This window comes from Schistocerca gregaria, chromosome 6, assembly GCF_023897955.1.
Source record: "Schistocerca gregaria isolate iqSchGreg1 chromosome 6, iqSchGreg1.2, whole genome shotgun sequence".
Taxonomy (NCBI): domain Eukaryota; kingdom Metazoa; phylum Arthropoda; class Insecta; order Orthoptera; family Acrididae; genus Schistocerca; species Schistocerca gregaria.
This window is the reverse complement of record NC_064925.1, coordinates 498101019-498121305: the sequence shown is the minus strand read 5'-3', so window position 1 is coordinate 498121305 and position 20287 is coordinate 498101019. Positions and strand designations below refer to the sequence as shown.

At 40.0% G+C, this 20287-nt stretch overlaps 1 protein-coding gene across 3 annotated transcripts in view; it reads right to left on the bottom strand.

Moving 5' to 3' along the window:
- Positions 1–20287, bottom strand: part of LOC126279033 (uncharacterized) — a 158263-nt gene that overhangs the window by 91499 nt on the left and 46477 nt on the right. The window lies entirely within an intron of this gene.

Below are 20287 nucleotides of genomic sequence, written 5' to 3'. Positions count from 1 at the left end.
AATAAGTTTTAATGAAAAAAAATTACTGAAAGTTACAGTACTTGTGTAAGCCTGTTGAGTATGAGTGGATCAAGTTCAAAGCCATCATACAATATGCATTAGATGAGTATGTGCCAAGCAAGATCGTAAGAGATGGAAAAGAGCCACCATGGTACAACAACCGAGTTAGAAAACTGCTGTGGAAGCAAAGGGAACTTCACAGCAAACATAAGCATAGCCAAAGCCTTGCAGAAAAACAAAAATTACTCGAAGCGAAATGTAGTATGAGTAGGGCTATGCGAGAGGTGTTCAATGAATTCGAAAGTAAAGTTCTATATACTGACTTGGCAGAAAATCCTAAGAAATTTTGGTCTTATGTCAAAGCGGTAGGTGGATCAAAACAAAATGTCCAAACATTCTGTGACCAAAATGGTACTGAAATAGAGGATGACAGACAAAAGCCTGAAATACTAAATGTCTTTTTCGAAAGCTGTTTCACAGACGAAGACTGCACTGTCGTTCCTTCTCTAGATTGTCACACAGATGAGAAAATTGTAGATATTGAAATAGATGACAGAGGGATAGAAAAACAATTAAAATAGCTCAAAAGAGAAACGCTGCTGGACCTGATGGGATACCAGTTCGATTTTACACAGAGTATACGAATGAACTTGCCCCCCTTCTCGCAGCAGTGTACCGTAGGTCTCTAGACGAGTGTAGCGTACCAAAGGATTGGAAAAGGGCACAGGTTATCCCCGTTTTCAAGAAGGGACATTGAACAGATGTGCAGAACTATAGACCTATATCTCTAATGTCGTCAGTTGTAGAATTTTGGAACATGTATTATGTTCGAGTATAATGACTTTTCTGGAGACTAGAAATCAGCATAGGTTTTGAAAAAGACGATCGTGTGAAACCCAGCTCGTGCTATTCGTCCACGAGACTCAGAGGGCTATAGACACGGGTTCCCAGGTAGATGCCATGTTTCTTGACTTCTGCAAGGCGTTCGATACAGTTCCCCACAGTTGTTTAATGAACAAAGTAAGAGCATGTGGACTATCAGACCAATTGTGTGATTGGATTGAAGAGTTCCTAGATGACAGAACGCAGCATGCGAGATCTGCTTGTGGACTAGATCTCAGGGGATAGTGTCTATTTGTGAAGACCTTGGTGAGACCCTCAGCATACTGAGCAAGCCAGTTCTTGTCATTGCAGATATGCTTTCTCCTGTTGTCCAGGCTGTATGGGAAGGATTTTTTGGCGTAGAAGTAATGACAGCTGTTGAAATGCATGTACTGTTGGTGGTTGGTGGGTTTAATGTGGACAGAGCTGAGGATGGAGCCATCAGAGAGAAGGAGGTCAACAATGCTCGGTTGGGGAGGACTACGTGAAGCACATGGGAGAGAAGGATGTCAAGCCTGTGAATCAAAAAAGAAAGGCTTCCTTGGTCCTGAGTCCAGATCATGAAGACATCGTCAATGAACCTGAACCAGACCGAAGTTTGGCATTGTCGGAGGCTAGGAATGTGTCCTCCAGATGGGCCATAAGAAGGTTGGCATAGAAGGGTGCCATGCAGGTGCCCATGGCTGTGCTGTGGATCTGTTTGTATACCTTCCCTCAAAGGAGAAGTAGTTGTGAGTTAGGGTAAAGTTATTAAGCTGTATGAGGAATGAGTTCGTGGGTTTGGAGCCTGAAGGATGTAGGGAAAGGTAGTGTTCAATGGTGGTAAGACCATGGACATGAGGGATGTTGGTGTATAGGGAGGTGGTGTCAACAGTGACAAGTAGGCTTCCCAAATCCACAAACCTGACAATCTTTGATGCCCCTTTGTGGCTAGTTATTGTGTCCCCACTGAAAGAGTTTTGTCCCTCATTGACCAACACCTCCAACCAATTGCTCATTATCTAGCCTCCCATGTCAAAGACAACACCCACTTTCTTCACCGACTCTCCACCATCCCCATCCCTTCATCTCCTGGATCCCTACACATCACTGTTGATATCACCTCCCTATACACCAACATCCCTCATGCCTATCGCCTTACTGTCATTGAACACTAGCTTTCCCAACATCCTTCAGACTCCAAGCTCACTAACTCATTCCTCATATACCATACTAACTTTATACTAACCCACAACTGCTACTGCTTTGAAGCGAACCAGACAGAGTTCGTCTCTCTCCCCACCTGTACATTACTATCCACCCCCCCCCCCCCCCTCCTGCCCCCTCCACACCTTGCATCTCACATGATAGTTGCATTCCGGCCTGAGATGCTGGAGTTGGCGGTCATGTGTGCCTGAGAAGTTCTTGCTTGTGTGTATGAATGGTGCAAGTTTCTCTTTTGCTGATGAAGGCTGTGGCCAAAGGCTTCATGTAAGTGCCTTTTAATTGTGACTGTCTGCAACTTAGCATGTCTTCTTTATGGTAAGTAGCAATCTGTCTTTCCCTACATTATTACTTATCTTTAAGAAGTAGATTCAGAGGGTGGCTCATAGAGATGGGAGGAGAATCATTAATTCTATCTCAGTAAGCATTAAGGAAACTGGCACAGTAATTCCCAATGTCCAAATCAGACAGTCATACCACACAGTAGTTAGTAACCATAAGGTAACTATTGATGAATTGTTCTACTGGGAAGAAATATGGATGGGCTGCTAATCAATCCACAATGCAGTGAACGTGGTGAGGCATAGTTTGCTACCCTACAGTCTGCGTGTATTATAAATTACACAAAGAATGACATACTCTTAAGTGACATAACTGAGAAGAGGTTTCTCCTTACACATGATTATCATGTGAATTAACGCTGATCCCAAACTACAAGATTTAGAATTACTTAATTGTGAGCTGACACTGCTGTGAGCATAGCTCTGCTGAGGTTTAGCATTGTTCACATGTCTTGCCAGTCTCTTTAGGTCCTGACAAGCTAGTTTACTATGATTATAGTTGTCGAAGACCACGCTGACATGTGAAATCCCAGGACAATGGTATTCTGTCCCAGGTACAAGAGCACTGGAAGTAGCAGCTTCATGGCATGGCCTGTGACCACCTACTTCTGCAGCCCACCTCGCTACACAATGTTTGGCTAAATCAATAATAAAATTAAGACATTCAATGTTTCTACCACATTTTATTTGGAAGTAATAAATTACAGATCCAAAGACAGGTTTACATCAAATGCCAAGTTATGAGAAGTGTAGTGAAAAACTGAAGACATAACAGAATTGATATCAAGCATGTGACTTGCTATGAAACGTCATCTTTAATGTAAACAAATAAATTAAAAACAAAATTACAAAAATGACGTAATCTTGGGTAGAACAGCACGGCTTTTATAATAATAAATAAAAAATATTCCACTAGTCTGATTCAAGTCTATTCAAGTATATGATTTCCGATGATGAGATAGACCTCTATAAATAAAAAAAAATTACAGATGATGACTAATGACAGAAAATCTCATTGCAAGTCAATAATCACAGATTTCAAAGACAAAATATGATCAAAATTAAAAGACTGTTTCTTCAGTGGGAAACTTTTAATATGATATCAAGCGCAACAGGGGTCACAGAATTTGCCAAGAAGGTCCATATGGAAGAACTTAACATATTATGTCACAAAAAAACAAACATAATATGGGCTTGGCAAGAACCAACAATTGGAACTAAAAATAAGACTCCCTATACATTATCAAACAAAACAGAAATTGTACAGGTTCTGACAGTCCTATGCCACTTTTAAAAAAACAAGTAATTATGGACTCATTCAATGAAGAGCAAAAATACATGAAATCAAAAAGAAACAGATTCATCAGAGAGGGACTCAGAAATGCAGAAAATATTTAAGAATGAGGACGTGTATCACATTAAATTAAATAACAAGTTCAGAAGCTTAGAAAATGAAGTACAGACAAACAAAGGAACAATGGTCAATTCTTATGTAAAAAGTAAAAGATGTGACAAGTATGAATAAACTGAAAGAAAAGAAATACCCAACAAAAAACCAGCAATTATCAATGTGAAGCAATGGTTTCAACTAAACAATGATTGGAACAAGTTAGATTATGCTGAATTGCATAACATTATTTGAGAGTAATCTATGTTGGGGAGACATCACATTTCTCCAGTTAAGATGTTGAGTGCCACAGAACTTAAGAAAGTGATAAAACTTTACAAGCATTCCAAAATTTTTTGTAAGCAGTGTAGTTCAAGTGATGAACAAGCTCTACTATACGGCTTATCCAGTTTACATTTTCATCAATATGCACACCTAAGTTCTTCGAACTTTCTATCCTATTTATAACTGGCAAAGTACATTTATAGTAGATCGAGTAGTTTTGTCAGTACAAATCTGTAAGATTTGAGCTTCATCAATGAAAAAGTGAGATGCCAAAAAGGGCTCCCCATCCAGCTGTAATCTGAGAAAAAACATCATTTCCTTGGTTTACAAATTGGAATAGAAGCAGGTGACTCATGACAACAATTAAAACCGTGTGCCTAAATCATAGTAGAATTTCCAAACCACCTGCTCTGAGTAGGTTTGAAGGAATATGATTGAAGGAATCTACATTATGTGACATATGCAATGAAGACGGGGACATGAAACATTTACTACTATTGTGTACCAGATGCAAGACACAACAAAAATCTTTCATCCAAGCTATGGTTAATGTAAAGGTTCCCATACCAACAATGGCTGCAGTGTTGCTGTTGACCCGGAAGAGTGAACTATTATCAAATGTTGTTGTTGTGTTCTTCAGTCCAGAGACTGGTTTGATGCAGCTCTCCATGCTACTCTATCCTGTGCAAGCTTCTTCATCTCCCAGTACCTATTGCAACCTACATCCTTCTGAATCTGTTTAGTGTATTGGTCTCCCACTACGATTTTTACCCTCCACGCTGCCCTCCAATACTAAATTGATGATCCCTTGATGCCTCAGAATATGACCTACCAACCAATCCCTTCTTCTAGTCAAGTTGTGCCACAAATTTCTCTTCTCTACAATTCTATTCAATACCTCCTCATTACTTATATAATCTACCCATAAAATCTTCAGCATTCTTCTGTAGCACCACATTTTGAAAGCTTCTATTCTCTTCTTGTCCTAACTATTTATCGTCCATATTTCACTTCCATACATGGTTACACTCCATACAAATACTTCCAGAAACGACTTCCTGGCACTTAAATCTATACTAGATGTTAACAAATTTCTCTTCTTCAAAAACGCTTTCCTTGCCATTGGCAACCTACATTTTATATTCTCTCTACTTCGACCATCATCAGTTATTTTGCTCCCCAAATAGCAAAACTACTTTAATCCTCTCATTTCCTAATCTAATTCCCGGCAGCATCGCGTGATTTAATTCGACTACATTCCATTATCCTCGATTTCGTCTGTTGATGTTTATCTTATATCATCCTTCTTTCAAGACATTGTCCATTCTTTTCAACTGCTCTTCCAGGTCCTTTGCTGTCACAAACAGAATTACAATGCCATCAGCGAAACTCAAAATTTTTATTTCTTCTCCATGGATTTTAATTCCTACTCTGAATTTTTCTTTTGTTTCCTTTACTGCTTGCTCAATATACAGATTGAATAACATCAGGGATAGGCTACAACCCTGTATCACTCCCTTACCCACCACTGCTTCCCTTTCATGCCCCTCAACTCTTATAACTGCCATTTGGTTTCTGTACAAATTGTAAATAGCCTTTTGCTCCCTGTATTTTACCCCTGCCACCTTCAGGTTTTGAAAGAGAGTATTCCAGTCAACATTATCAAAAGCTTTCTCTAAATCTACAAATGCTAGAAACGTAGGTTTGCCTTTCCTTAATCTATTTTGTAAGATAAGTCGTAGCGTCAGTACTGCCTCACGTGTTCAAACATTTCTACGGAATCCACACTGATCTTCTCTGAGGTCAGCTTCTATTAGCTTTTCCATTAGTCTGTAAAGAATTTGAGTTAGTATTTTGCAGCCATGGCTTATTAAACTGATAGTTCGGTAATTTTCACATCTGTCGACACCTGCTTTTTTTTTTTTTTTTTTTATTGGAATTATTATATATTATCAAAAATGATATTCAATCAGTCAAATATGTGTGATCTAACTATCTAGGCAGACTGTATACAGGATATATAGTTTTTTTTTATTATGATATGGTTTTCTTTTTTTAATTATCATAGTGTGATTACTTTGCGAGTAGTCTCTAGTGGTGTCATTTATTTTTCACGCCCTAATTTTTTTTGTAAATAGCAATAAACGGAGTGCACAGCAGAATAACCATCAAGAATGAGACCATGTAAATGTGATGGATGGCAGAGTTTAAAGCTAGTCCATTAATAACTTTAATAAAAAAATTCATTTACTATTTGCCTGTGGATGGTTCTTTTTCAGCTTGACAATAATGCCTTACCATCTTAAAAAGGATTAATTTTGCCTCCTGATTCAAATAAAATGTTAGATCATTAATGAAGTGCAACACTATTAGTGTGTCCTGGTTGTATTCTACAGAACAGCCCTCATGGTTTCTTCTCAGATAGACAGGCACCAAAAAAATGTGTGCAGGTAGTGCTAGTAAACTGGTGTATTTGAGATAAACCTCTCCATAATCAACAATACAACTTATCCTTCCATCACTTGTTTCAGCAGCTGCCTCTGGGATGCAATCTGTTCACTGGAACTGATTGTCATAAAATACTCTTTTTATTAGGGAAAAAAACAAACAATGAAAAATGCAGGATGTAATGTAACAATATTATGGAAAAGAAAGTTGCTACTCACCATACAGGAGAGCCGCTGAGTCGCAGAGAGGCACAACAAAAAGACTGTCAAAAATAAAGCTTTCGGCCATCAAGCCTTAGTCAACAATAGATGACAGACACACGTCATCTATGACTGAAGAAGGCCTTAATGGCCAAAAGCTTTATTTGTGACAGCTTTTTGTTGTGCCTATCTGCGACTAAGTATCTCCACTATATGGCGAGTAGCAACTTTCCCTTTCATAATATTAATAGGAAAAAAAAGTTCCACTCAATTCCTATTTATTCTTCATATCCTCCTACAGTTTCTGCATGTGTCTTGGGCGGTATTACATTTATTCTTAGTCGTACAACATGTCATTCAATTTGTCATCCCTTTGAGTCTCATTCCTTAGCCCATCCTACAAAAAAATTACTTCCTCCACTCCTCCTTCAGCTTTGATCATATCCTAATGCATTTTGAAGTATAAATCTCATAGTGTTTGATGGTTCCAAATATTCCATTTCACCACAGTTGATGCAGCACAAAGAATTCCAATCCCACATTCTATCTTGTTTGTTGAAAAACACTTAGTGCTGATGATGAATAATGAAATTAAATAAAAGAAAATCCAGGAAGAAAAATATGAATTAGAACAGCTGCCCACTACATACAGGATCCCTGCAGGCACATTTAAAAGTAGACTGTTGGATAAGTTACAAAATCCTTCAACAGATGAAAAAACACACACACATTCATATACACACACAGCTCAAACACACATGACCACTGTCATCTGAGTGCTTAGATGTTACTAGTGTGAGTAGTATTCTCAGCAGGGATTGATAGTGGGGATACAGAAGAGGCAATGGCCTGGAAGGGGGAGGGATAGTAGGGTAGGGGTTCGGAAAGATGATGGGAGTGTGCAAGGATGAGATGGGAACGGGTTGGTGGGTTGCTGGATGCAGCATAGGAAAGCCATACTGAATGTAATAAAGAAGGAAAGAAGAGAAGCAGAGAAGGGTAAAGGACTGTGCAGGTGCATTGTGGGGTAGGTGTGTGTGAGGCTGAAGTGAAAGCAGGGAAGGCAATATGGCAAGTGAGGATAGGAACTAGGTTGTGAGAATGAAGGATATGTTGTAAGAACAGTTCTGTTAAGCGAATTCAGAAAAGCTGAAGTTACTGGGAAGAATCTGAATGGCATGGACCGTGGAGCAGTCACTGAAGTCTATCAAATCTTGTTGGGCAGCATGCTCAGAAACTGGGTGGTCTGTCTGTCTCTTGGGCAAAGTTCAGCAGTGTTCATTCATGTGGACCGACAGCTTGTCGGTGGACGAGCCCGTGCAGAATGCCACAAAGTGGTTGCAGCTCAGTTAGTAGACCACATAGCTCCTTTCACAGGTGGCCCTGTCTTTGAAGGGACAGGAAATGGCAGTGACAGGCCTGGAGTAGCTGATAGTGGTAGGATGTGTGTGACAGAGCTTGCATCTAGGTCTTTTACAGGATTGTAAGAATATTGTGGAAAGGATAGTAGCTACTCACCATATAGCAGAGATGATGAGTCGCAGATAGACACGACAAAAAGACTGTCACAAAATAAGCTATTGGTAAACAAAGGCTTTTGTCAAAAATAGAACACACACACACACACACACACACACACACACACACACACGCAACTCTCACAGTTGCATTTGCGTGAGTGTGTGTGTGTGTGTGTGTGTATCTGTCTGTCCTCTATGAAATCAGCATCTCCGCTGTATGGTGAGTAGCAACTATCCTTTTCATAATATTGTTACATTCCATCCTGGATTTTCTGTTTGATTTTTTTTTCTTTTGTGGAAATATGAGACATTTTGTAGCAGGGTGGGAATAGGGACAGAAAAGGATATTTTGCAGACTGGGTGGGCCACGAAGTATGACTGTGAGAGAGTTGAGGAGGACAGTGGGGATCACATTTCTTATTTCCAAGCACGACGAGAGGAAGTCGAAACCCTGACGGATTCTATTTTTAGGTCCGCTGCTGAACACCTCCTCCTCCTCTATGTGGTGACTAGCTGTCTATCCTAATTTATACCATTATGTAATGCCAAATTAGGTGTATAAATCCATTGGGGGTGGGGGGGGGGGGTCGGGGGGGGTCGGGGGGGGGGGGTGCAAGAAAGGAAAAACACTAGGAGGTAATAGCATTTCAACAGAAAATCTATTCACAAATGTGGCAATGCATGCTTGTTCTACATCCTAAGAAAAGAAGAAGGGAACATATACTAAATTATGGACCTGGTAGCCTCCTATCTACTAAGTAAAAAAATCTTCTGAAGTAAAAAATATTTACAATTATCTTCTACCACAAAGTAAAATTGTGATTTTGATCAAGCAATGAAGACAACTGGCTTTCAAACAGAATATACCAGAGTGGAACACTTTTAAGTCACAAATGAAATTACAGAATGGAGTAATGAGTTTACACTGATTTCGAGATGGCCTTTAAGTCACTTTTATCTGCATTAACAGCTCTTGAGAAACAAGGCACTGGTACAACCTATACAGGTATGCATAACAATATATTCCCTTTGTCAGAAAAGTTCCACGACAGACATTTTTATTTATGAGTTTGCAAGGAACAAATGTTGTTTTCATGTTACCTAGTATGTGTGTGTGTGTCCTTGAAATGACCTTTGTCATGTTTCCGCGCAGACTCACTAGGTGGCAGGGCTGCATTCAGCAACACACTATTTGGATTCTTGGCGTATTAGTTACGGTGATACAAAGGACGCTGACTGAGTGCAATGAGTAACATTAAGTTCTGTATTAAGCTCAGGAAAACCTCTAGTGAAACATGAACAAAGAATAAGCAAGAATATGCAGCCGAAGGACTTTCAAGAAGTTGTGTTTTTTAGTGGTACAAAAGATTTTGTGAAGGCAAGACTCTGTGCAAGGCGATCCCTGAGCTGGTTGCCCAACTACAACACACACCGATGCAAACATTGAGCATGTAAGGCAGTTATTGCAAGAAGATCATCATGTAACTGTGCATGTGACATCACAAGAACTTAAATCATGATGTGTGTGTGCGTGAGTCATAAGATTTTACGCAAAGATACAGGAAACGGAAACTTATTGCAAAACTCATCCCTCACATACTAATAGACAATCAGCAAGAGGAAAGATGAAGAATATCTGCTAAAATACTGGATTGAGCAAGATGTGATCCCAAACTTCTGTCAAAGATTATTGGTGGGGGATGAAAATTGAAGCTACCAGTATGACCCTCACATGAAGCATCAAAGTGCTGAGTGGCAGATTTCTGGATCACCAGCCACAAAAAAAGTCTATCAACAACCTTCGAGAACAAAGACAGTGTTGACTGCATTCTCTTCACATTGAAGTCCTGAAAAGTTTGCAACAAGCAATCTGTCATCGCTGCCCTGATTTGTGGCATTCTTAGTACTGGGCTGACTGCATGACCCAATAATGCTTTATCTGTTACCAAGTAGATCACCAGTTTATTGTTTCTGTGAATGAAATGGCATCTGAAAAGAAAGTATGACTGTGAGAGAGTTGAGGAAAGCTTCCTTAAAATATTGCAGACATCCAACGGGCTGTGACAAATGAGCTTACAAGCTTCACTGCTGAAAATTGCCCTGCTTGCTTCTAAGGCCTCCAGAAACATTGGCAACTGTGTATAGATAGCGAAAGGGGACTACTTCGATAGAAGTTAGGATCATTGCCTGGTAAGTGCAATTTTCTATGTAAGAAGACACCTGTCCTAGAACTTTTATGACAAAGGGAGTAAAAATCATAGATATGCTAAGGAAATTACTTGCTGGATTTGATGAAATACGAAAAAGAGGTAGGTGATAACCCAATGGAAGGTGAGTAGATCGACATTAGAAAATATGCAGGAGCTACATGTATGCTTTTAGATGAAGACCATAGTGCACTTTGAAACTCTACAGGTGGTCTTTATCCATCACTGGATCTCAAATACCCAAAAATCAATAGTATGGATTAAATTAAACTTTCTCAGAATAGTGAGACATTCCAAGTGGAAAGAAGAGTCAGGTATGTATATTCCATTTCACATAAACTATCCTCAGATGTCCTAGAGGAAGTTTTCAGATCCCTTGAATAGGAATAACGAAAACCAATGAGTGTTAATGGCACATATTTGAACCATTTTGATCTTACTGGTGGTATTTTGCTGTTCGCCTCTGACTGCAGATGAATTCCAGCAATGTATGGAAGAACTTTCTATAGCGTATTGAAAGTAGATTTGAATATAAATAATAAGAAGATTAAAATAATGTACAGTCAACATATATAGAAAGGAAAATTGTGCAAATGAGCAATGATGCCACAGAACTAATGATTCGTCTTTGTATTTAAAGCAGCTGAAGACAATGGTAGTATGCATAGCAAAAGAAATAAACAGAAGATTAAAAATGGAGGACTTCTAATAACATAAAGCTAATCTTCTGATGTATCGGAAATGGAAAATTTTCAGTCAGTTTGTGCTACCAATTTTGACTTATGGCAGTGAGTGACAGAGTTTTAATATGAAAACCATTCAAGTATAGATGTACAGTGGAATTTACTTTGAGACACAGGAAACAAAAAAGAAACAGACCAGCAAACAGACTAGAGTGAAACCACAACCTTAATAACAAATTAAATGAAGGTGTACAAGACATACAGCCAAGTGAATGGAAAGTAGATAGATGGACCAATGAAGTTCCTTATCTCCCTGCCATCTGGCAACAACTGTGCCACTGTCAAGTTGAGGTCTGGGTAACAAGCACCTGCTTTCAAATCTTTCACAAACTAAGCATATTTCCTTCATGAGGAAGGATCTAACACTTCCAAAAGTTAGGTATAGTTTCTTTTTTTTCTCTACTTTTAAATTAGTCTTTTGTCAGTAGTTGAAATTTCAACATCTGGAGGTAAGTATTTACTAATCATCTGTTTATTTGTGATTTTTTAGTTATTCCCAACAAATATCCCATTTGAAAATGGAAGTTCTTTCTGGATTCCAAGGAAAGACAAGATCATGACATAAAAAAGGTGTGTAGGTGGTATTGGAAACTCACAGTATTCAAACGTGTAATACATGGAAAAGTTTAGAGGCAGCCTTTGTACAGTACTGGATATTCAATGGCTGATGATGATGATGACCATTAAAATCATCACAATTTCTTGAGTCTCCTGCACATTAAACCAATAAATTAAATTCACGCATATATTAGGAATAAAATTCAACCTCTGAAGAACAGAGCAGAAACAGGAGTAATTTTCTATGAGACTACAGGTCTAGTGGCACTTGTTCATGGGAATGAATGCCAAGTACCTACAAAAGAAACTTTATACAAAATAGAAACTGCTGACATGAAATTTCTGAGAGTAAGAGGCTGGGTAGGAGAACAACAAATTAGAAATAAATCAATGCCACTACAGGTAGTATTAGACGCACCTAAATCTAGGATAATTAAACAACCACACTACAAAAATACACAGATGATTGACAGTACACAAATTGATACGCAAAGGAGATGCAGAATAATTTAAAGAGATGTGGGTAGACAATTTATACAGGCAGAGAATGCTTAATGACTTATCCATGAAAACACAAAATGTATAAATAAGATAATATTTGTTAAAAGGACTTTTAAATGATTGGTGCCTCCTCTATGAAACTGCGGAAAATGTACGATGACATTACTTAAAACTTTCGAAAAAACTGCCAGCTGGAGGTCACAGAATGACAATAAGAAAGTGGTTTTACACTTTGTGCAAAAATATGATTGCTTACACACACCAAATAATAAAAATTATATCAAAATGTACAATAATAAATAAATTTTTATTAACATACCTTGTTTTCTGTTGTATAATAATTCTAATTTAGTCAACAGATACTTACAACTATTGACATACCAGGTAGAATTTATATCATATTAAACAACATAAACAGACTCATTTCCTACCATCCAAACTCCACAGAAGCTCTCTTGCGAAACACAGTTTTAATCTACCAGGAAGTTTCAAATCAGCGCACACTCCACTGCAGAGTGAAAAATTCATTCTGGAAACATCCCCTAGGCTGCGACAAAATCATTTCTCCACAGTATTCTTTCTTCCAGGAGTGCTACTTTTGCAAGTTTCGGAGGAGGCAGGAGAGCTTCAGTGAGGTTTGGAAGATAGGAGATGAGATACTGGTGGAAGAAAAGCTGTGAGGACGGTTAATGAGTCATGCTTCGATAGCTCAGTTGGCAGAGCACTTGCTCGCTAAAGACAAAGGTCCCAAGTTTGAGTCTCGATCTGGCACACAGTTTCAATCTGCCAGGATGTTTCAAATCAGTGCACACTGGTGGTGGTTGTTGGGATGTTTAAGGGGGACTAAACAGCTTAGGTCATCAGCCCCCCATTCCAAAAACAGGCGAGACGAAAATTGACGGAGCAGGTAAAACCCCAAGGGAGGAGACGCCCCTCCCCCCAGTCACTGAAAGAACACCAATATGGCAGCGAACGCTAGAGACAAGAAGAGTACAGACGAACACCGGACAGAAAGAAACGAAAGAAAAGAAGAGGGCCGGAGACTGGTTGACTGACCATGAGAACAAAAAAAGGGAAAGAGTCAACCATCCGAATACACACTAAAATCTGCAACCAATGAGAGACTCGAGGACAAGAGACAGGGAAAGGGGCAGGACTCCCCTAAATGGAACCATAAAAAGGACTACCATGGATAAAATTTAAAACGTCGTCAGCCATGGAGGCATCGTCGCTTAAAACCAAAGGCAACGTGCCCGGGAGATTAAAAGTCTGCCGGAGGGTGCGCAGGCAGGGACACTCGAACAAAATGTGGGCGACCGTCAACCGGGACCCACACTGACACAGGAGGGATCCTCCTGACGCAAAAGATGTCCATGCGTCAGGTAGGTATGGCCGATGCGGAGCCGACACAGGATGACAGAGTCCCTGCGAGAAGCCCGCAGGGAGGACCGCCACACATCGGTCATCTCCTTAACAGCCCGCAGTTTATTCGGCGAAGTCAGGCTACGCCACTCATCATGCCACATCCCAAGCACCTTACGGCGTAACGCCAGCTGCAGATCAGGAGCCGGGAGGCCGATCTCCAAAGAGGGGGCGTCAATCGCCCCTTTGGCCAGCCTGTCGACACGTTCGTTCCCCGGGATGCCAACGTGACCCGGCGTCCAAACACAGACCACCGAATGACCAGAGCGGGTAATGGCAAAAACAGACTCCTGAATAAAGGATACCAGAGGAGAAGAGGTATAGCAGCGGTCGATAGCCTGGAGGCTGCTCAGGGAGTCACTGCAGATGACGATGGACGTACCTGAGCAGGAACGCATATGCTCAAGAGCGCACAATATGGCCACCAGCTCTGCAGTAAAAATACTGCAGCCAGCCGGCAAGGAGCGTTGTTCAACATGGGCAGCGTGAGCAAAAGCGTAGGCAGTACGACCATCCACCAGGGAACCATCAGTGTAGACAGGCTCACAGCCTGAAAATGAGGCGAGGAGCGCAAGGAAACGGCGACGGAGGGCCACATGCGGAACCGAGTCCTTGGGTTCCCGTGCCAAGTCCAGGCGGACGGACGGATGGGGCATACACCAGGGAGGCGTGGGTGCACGGACCCGGAAGGGTGGCAGAAGAGGGAACAACCCCAGTTCCGATAGCAGGGACTGGACGCGGACAGCAATGGAAAGCCCAGACCTAGGTCGCCGGTCGGGCAGAGGGAGGACCCTGGTAGGGAAAAGCAAGCGGTGATTGGGATGGCCCAGTGAGCAATGCACATGGACAGCATAGTCGGCGAGCAGTCGGTGGCGGCGAATCCACAGCGGGGGAACCCCGGCCTCCACCAGTAGACTATCCACGGGGGCTCGTACGGAAAGCGCCAGTTGCAAGCTGAACCCCACAGTGGTGTATGGGGTCCATCATGACCGTCGACATGTTTCTCTTGTCATTTGTTATCAAACTTAAAATTACAACATTCTGGAAAGTTTTGGAATTTCAGGGACCAATCTTTGCCAGTACCAATGTCAATAACAGGCAGATATCTTCCAGATTCTTTATTCCCAGGATAGATGAACTCTCTATACACATATCTAAATTTGTACGGAACCCTCAGAGAACGACTTCTACTCACACCTGGCCAATTTATTTTCTATCTGCCTCACTTTCGTTTGACTGCCTCTTATAATTAGTGAAAAGAACATGAATGGAGATTAGAGAGACACAGAGCTGACACAGAGACTTCCCAGCAATTGTTCATCCTGCAAACCTTTCACAATTGGAATGGGGAAACTGAGGAGGTGGAGGTGGATGTGGGAGGAGACACAATGATAGACAAGGTACGTTCTGCCATACACTATAAGGTGGACAAACTACCGTTTCATCCCTCTGTTTTTAAGGTATTACGACATAACAAAACATCATTCTGCACTTCCATTAGAAATTTTAATTATGTTAGACATTTCAGCTTTTGGTACCTCTGCACATCATTTTTCCCACGGGTAACAATGGACAAGGAAGACAGACCTGTCCCATCTGCACCACCCCTAGCCCCCCACAGCAGTCTACATGCACCATGAAGATACTTCCTATGCTCCCTCCTCCCTTATCCACTTCTAAAATCTGTCAATGAAAGCTGTAAAGATAGTATTTTTCATCCAGCCCACTGGTATGCAAGAATGAACAAGAAAATTGTTAAAAGGATGGAATAATGATAATATTACGAAAAGGATAGATTTCTATTCACCATATAGCAGAGATTTTAAGTCACAGACAGGCACAACAAGAAGACTACTAAACACATAAGCTTTTAGTCAGGAGGCCTTCTGCTGAAATAGACAAAACACACACACACATTCATACAAATACAGCTATCACACACATAACCACTGTCTCTGGCTGACGAGGCCAAACTACATTTGTGTGAATGTGCATGTGCGAGTGCTGTCTAATTCAGAAGAACATCTTTTAGTCAAAAGCTTAAAAGCTTAAGTGTTTGGTAGCCCTTTGTTGTGCCTGTCCGAGGCTCAACATCTTCAATATATGGTGAGTAGCTATCTATCTTTTTCATAAAATTGGCAATAAAACCATGAATTTACATGGCATATGGAGAGAATATAATTTTAGGAAGGTGGGGTGGACTGCAGAGCATAACTATATCATGTAAGGTGATGGGACCTTTCGTGGTGGCAGAGGTAATAGCTTCTGAAATGGATGTTCCAAAGGTGGTTACTGAATGCAGGTAGACTTCCATATGGTGACAATAGAGCACTACATGGTAGAAATAATAGAAGGTAACTTTCTGAATGTAAAAGAGCCTTATGAAAGTCTAGATCAGCTCATCAAAATGCCATCACTATTACTGAACCTCTTGAGTTATTGGTTTATTTTTCCAGACGACAAGAATTTATCTAAGTGATTCACAAAAAGAGTAGCATGATTTGTTTCTAGGTCACACAGGAATAGTATATTCCGAGACAGATAAGGAGAGAGGCAGCACATTTGGTGTGCACACATTACTTTGTGGCAGTAGCCGAGGAGAAAAGAAAAGAAAAAAAAAAAAAAAGATGGGAACTACACTTCTGAAACTTCATCAACACAATCTGCTGTAATTTTGGTAACAGTATCTTTACACGCGGTGACATTCTGTTACAAGTGAATGTCTGTTACTCATTTTTGATAGATATAAGAAAAAAATTAATAACTAATAAAGTCACAATTGAACATACAATAAAAACAGGACATGTACTTACAATTACTGGCGCTAACAGTTTTTATCCCTTCCCATTTTCCATTATCCACCTTGTCCATATTCTAAATTATTAACATTTCATTAACATATATGAGTGTCGGAATAATTCTTGTTATGAACATAAAAATTGACTGTGACTAGCTTTCTCTGAGAACTGAAATTCACAGAAAAATGTCCTATTTGAAATCAAGAAATAAAGAGGTTAGAATAATGCCACAAAGTTATGGCAAAAGCAACAAAAATTAATCTATGTGGTCTTACAAACTTATTAATTTATATCTACACATAAAGCAGTCAATTATAGCAACACAAAAAATAAACATAAGAGAGAGAGTTGTTCCTCTGTGTCCCTGCTCCTGCCGCATCCCTCCCCCCCCCCTGCCACCCCCTATATATATATATATATATATATATATATATATATATATATATATATATATATATTAAAAATAAAGATTCCAAGACTTACCAAGCGGGAAAGCGCCGGCAGACAGGCACATGAACAAAACACACAAACACACACACAGAATTACGAGCTTTCGCAACTGGCAGTTGCTTCGTCAGGAAGGAAGGAAGGAGAGGGAAAAATGAAAGGGTGTGGGTTTTAAGGGAGAGGGTAAGGAGTCATTCCAATCCCGGGAGCGGAGAGACTTCCCTTAGGGGAAAAAAAGGACAGGTGTACACTCGCACACACACACACATATCCATCCGCACATACACAGACACAAGCAGACATATTTAAAGGCAAATTGCCTTTAAATATGTCTGCTTGTGTCTGTGTATGTGCGGATGGATATGTGTGTGTGTGTGCGAGTGTACACCTGTCCTTTTTTTCCCCTAAGGGAAGTCTCTCCGCTCCCGGGATTGGAATGACTCCTTACCCTCTCCCTTAAAACCCACACCCTTTCATTTTTCCCTCTCCTTCCTTCCTTCCTGACGAAGCAACTGCCAGTTGCGAAAGCTCGTAATTCTGTGTGTGTGTTTTGTTCATGTGCCTGTCTGCCGTCGCTTTCCCGCTTGGTAAGTCTTGGAATCTTTATTTTTAATATATTTTTCCCATGTGGAAGTTTCTTTCTATTTTATTTATATATATATAAAACAGAAAGAAACTTCCACATGGGAAAAATATATTGGAATGACTCCTTACCCTCTCCCTTAAAACCCACACCCTTTCATTTTTCCCTCTCCTTCCTTCCTTCCTGACGAAGCAACTGCCAGTTGCGAAAATTGGAATGACTCCTTACCCTCTCCCTTAAAACCCACACCCTTTCATTTTTCCCTCTCCTTCCTTCCTTCCTGACGAAGCAACTGCCAGTTGCGAAAGCTTGTAATTCTGTGTGTGTGTTTGTGTGTTTTGATCATGTGCCTGTCTGCCGGCGCTTTCCCGCTTGGTAAGTCTTGGAATCTTTATTTTTAATATATATATATATATATATATATATATATATATATATATATATATAATTCTTTTTATTTCTTCTTCACATGGGAAAAATATATTAAAAACAAAGATTCCAAGACTTACCAAGCGGGAAAGCGCCGGTAGATAGGCACAATGAATAAAACACACAAACACACAGACAGAATTTGAGTTTTCACAACCGGCGGCTGCTTCGTCAGGAAAGAGGGAAGGAAAAGGAAAGACGAAAGGATGTGCGTTTTAAGGAAGAGGGTAAGGAGTCATTCCAATCCCGGGAGTGGAAAGACTTACCTTAGGGGGAAAAAAGGATAGGTATATGCGCGCGCGCGGGCGCACACACACACACACACACACACACACACACACACACATATCCCAATTATTCTCTAAGTCTACAACTGCTAGAAATGTAGGTTTTGCCCTTCCTTAATCTAGCTTCTAAGATAAGTCGTAGGGACAGTATTGCCTCACATGTTCCAACATATGTGTGTGTCTGTGTGTTTTATTCATTGTGCCTATCTACCGGCGCTTTCCCGCTTGGTAAGTCTTGGAATCTTTGTTTTTAATATATTTTTCCCATGTGGAAGTTTCTTTCTATTTTATTTACATCATCATTAATTTGAACCCAACAATAATGTTTGTTATTGTCTCTGTTGCATTTCGAAATCTTCTCTATCATCTTACTTTCTCTTTTTGTTTGTACAAGTAGTTTCACTTTGTATTCATCTTCCGTTTTTCCGTAATCTACCATACATTTTATCCTGCCTAATTATACTCAATAATACGTAATTTACTTCCAAACCATAACCTAAAAATTTTTAACGCTTTCAACATAACCGCTGCTATAAAATCCACTGTTCCAAGTTTACAAACATTTCGTGTAAACTCGTGAATACTATTTCACAGCTTCAGTTCCTTTCATCATTAAACAACCATCTCAGCTATTTCCAACAACTTTCATTTTATTTCCATTCCCGTTTTTTCCCCACATAACCGATCATTTTTTGGCAGCTTCCCACAGGTTTAAACGTTATTATTTCTTCATCAAACAATTGTTAGCCTCATTCTCATAACCTGCCAGTACAAAACCAGTCCTTTGAATACATTTACACACATATTTTTCGAGATTTTATTCGAAAATTTTTTTTGAGATTTTTTTTTTCGGGAAATCTTTTTCGAAACTTTTTTCGAAAAATTTTTTCTTCTTTTTTTTTTCTTTCATAACTTTTTTCGAGAAATTTTTTTCGAAAATTTCCTGAATTCCCCCACACTTTAACGTGTTTTGGAGACAACACAACTACCTAACCTTTGCACCCATTGTTGTTCACCAACCTAAGTTCAGCACAGGATCAACATAGCTCATCTCAAACCAACATTTTTCGACTTTTTTCACACCTTTACCTCTCCCTATATAAATTTCTATTTATTTTCACTTTAACCTCATATTACCCTTTCCACCTTCTAATGGGATATGTGTGTGTGTGTGTGTGTGTGTCTATATATATATATATATATATATATATATATATATATATCCTTTTTTCCCCCCTAAGGTAACTCTTTCCGCTCCCGGGATTGGAATGACTCCTTACCCTCTCCCTTAAAACGCACATCCTTTCATCTTTCCTTTTCCTTCCCTCTTTCCTGACGAAGAAGCCGCCGGTTGCGAAAGCTCAAATTCTGTGTGTGTGTTTGTGTGTTTTATTCATTGTGCCTATCTACTGGCGCTTTCCCGCTTAGTAAGTCTTGGAATCTTTGTTTTTAATATATTGTGGTCTTCAGTCCTGAGACTGGTTTTATGCAGCTCTCCATGCTATTCTATCTAATGCAAGCTTCTTCATCTCCCGGTACCTACTGCAACCTACATCCTTCTGAATCTGCTTAGTGTATTCATCCCTTGGTCTCCCTCTACGATTTTCACCCTATACCCTGCCCTCCAGTACTAAATTGGTGATCCCTTGATGCCTCAGAACATGTCCTACCAACCAATTCCTTCTTCTAGTCAAGTTGTGGCACAAGTTTCTCTTCCAACCAATCCTATTCAATATTTCCTCATTAGTTATGTGATCTACCCATCTAATCTTCAGCATTCTTCTGTAGCACCACATTTCGAAAGCTTCTATTCTCTTCTTGTCCAAACCATGTTTCACTTCCATACATGGCTACACTCCATACAAATACTTTCAGAAATGACTTCCTGACACTTAAATCTATACTCGATGTTAACAAATTTCTCTTCTTCAGAAACACTTTCCTTGCCATTGCCAGTCTACATTTTATACCCTCTCTACTTCGACCATCATCAGTTATTTTGCTCCCCAAATAGCAAAACTCCTTTACTGCTTTAAGTGTCTCATT